Below are 2,138 nucleotides of genomic sequence, written 5' to 3'. Positions count from 1 at the left end.
GGACTACATCAAATAAAAAGCTTCTGCATGGCTAAAGAAAACAGCATTAAAATGAAAAGAGAACCAACAGTATGGGAAAACATATTGGCCAATGATACCTCAGACAAGGGCCTGATCTCCAAAATATATAAAGAACTCACACGACTCCACTCCAGGAAGACAAACAACCCAATTAAAAAATGGGCAAAGGACTTGAACAGACACTTCCCCAAGGAAGACATACAGAGGGCCCAGAGACATATGGAAAGATGCTCAGCATCACTAGCCATCAGAAAGATGCAAATTGTAACCACAATTTGGTACCATCTCACACCAGTCAGAGTGGCCAACATAAACAAATCAACAAACAAATGTTGGAGAGGATATGGAGAAAAGGGAACCCTGGTACATTTTTGGTGGGAATGCAGACTGGTGCAGCTACTGTGGAAAACAGTATGGGATTTCCTCAGAAAACTAAAAATGGAACTGCCCTTTGACCCAGCAATTCCGCTGCTGGGATTATACCCTAAGAATCCTGAAACACCCATCCAAAAGAACCTATGCACCCCAATGTTCATAGCAGCACAATTTACAATAGCCAAGTACTGGCAGCAACCTAAGTGCCCATCAGCAAATGAGTGGATCAAAAAGCTATGGCACATTTACACAATGGAATCCTACGCAGCAGAGAGAAAGAAGGAGCTTATACCCTTTGCAACAGTGTGGATGGAACTGGAGAACATTATGCTAAGTGAAATAAGCCAGGCGGTGAGGGACAAATACCATATGATCTCACCTTTAACTGGAAGCTAATCAACAAAAGAAAAAAGCAAACAAAATATAACCAGAGACATGGAAGTTAAGAACAATGTAACAATAGCCAGAGGGGAGTGGGGAGGGGGTAGTGGGGAGAGGGGTTTACAGGAGCTACTATAAAGGACACATGGACAAAATCAAGGGGGAGGGTGGAGGTAGGAGAGGGAGGTGGGTGTGGCTGGGGTGGGTTTGCGGGATGGGGAGAAAATGCAGACAACTGTAATTGAATAACAATAAAAATTTAAAACAAACAAAAAACCAAAAAAACCCAAATGAACGGCTTATCATGGATGTTCAAGGTTATAGTGGTCAAGTAGGAGACCCAAAAGAGCTGATGATGTAGTTCCAGTTCAAGTCTGAAGGCAGGAGAAACCAAATGTCCTAGCTCAAAGGCAGTCAGGCAGGAGGAGTTGCCCCATACTTTCAGGAGGGTGAGACATTTTTGTTCTGATCAAGCCTACCACAGATTGGATGAGGGTAATCTGCTTTATTCAGTGTACTGATTTAAATGTTAACGTCACAGAGAAATGCCCTCACAGACATACCCAGAATAATGTTTGACCAAATGTTTGGGCATCTTCATGGCCTAGTAAAATTGACACTTAAAGTTCACCATCACAGCCCAGGAGGCAAATGAAAAGCTTGGTGAAGACACAGCATTTGCCTCTTCCACAGAGGCCTGACAATATGGGGAAGGATAGTTTGGTGTCAAAGGAGCCTACCCTTTAGTGACCCTCTTTAGTTAAAGGCCTATGGGGAGCCTCAGAAGAGAAAAACCTATGGCAAACATTTCAACTATTATGTTAATGCTGGGCTGGACATAATACAGTGGGAGACTCTGGTGAGAATATTTAGTCAATTTAATGGTTTTATTGGATCCCCTGACACAGCTAGAACTTGAAGAGTTATTCACACAGCAACAATGATGAAAGAGGCTGGGGAGCTCTGCTCCCCATGAAAGGCTTTGAAGGGACCCTTATATGTGGTAAAGCTGCATACTCAGTTCTGGAGGAGGAAACCTGACCCCATATTCCCAGGAAACCTGTTCATGTTCCTCAGAGGAGCCAGAAGAAAGCAAACCACCAAGAAGGAGGCCAGAACTTGGTGAAGGGGAAGTTTGGGACTGTTGGATCACATGGAGGTCTAGCATAGGTATGGGAGCAAGACTCAGAGACAGCACAAATTAACTCTTCAGCCACACAGCAGCTGAAGGCTTATGGTCCCAGGCTCTTCCCCTACTTACCTTGATGTTCCAGTTTTTCCAGGCTGATGGAGCTGGCATTGCCTGAGATATTTGGGGTAACTTCAGGAATCCACTTTGACAATAATATTAAATATTTATT

This window comes from Desmodus rotundus, chromosome 12 (genome assembly GCF_022682495.2).
Source record: "Desmodus rotundus isolate HL8 chromosome 12, HLdesRot8A.1, whole genome shotgun sequence".
Classification (NCBI taxonomy): domain Eukaryota; kingdom Metazoa; phylum Chordata; class Mammalia; order Chiroptera; family Phyllostomidae; genus Desmodus; species Desmodus rotundus.
Note: the sequence above shows the minus strand (reverse complement) of the source record.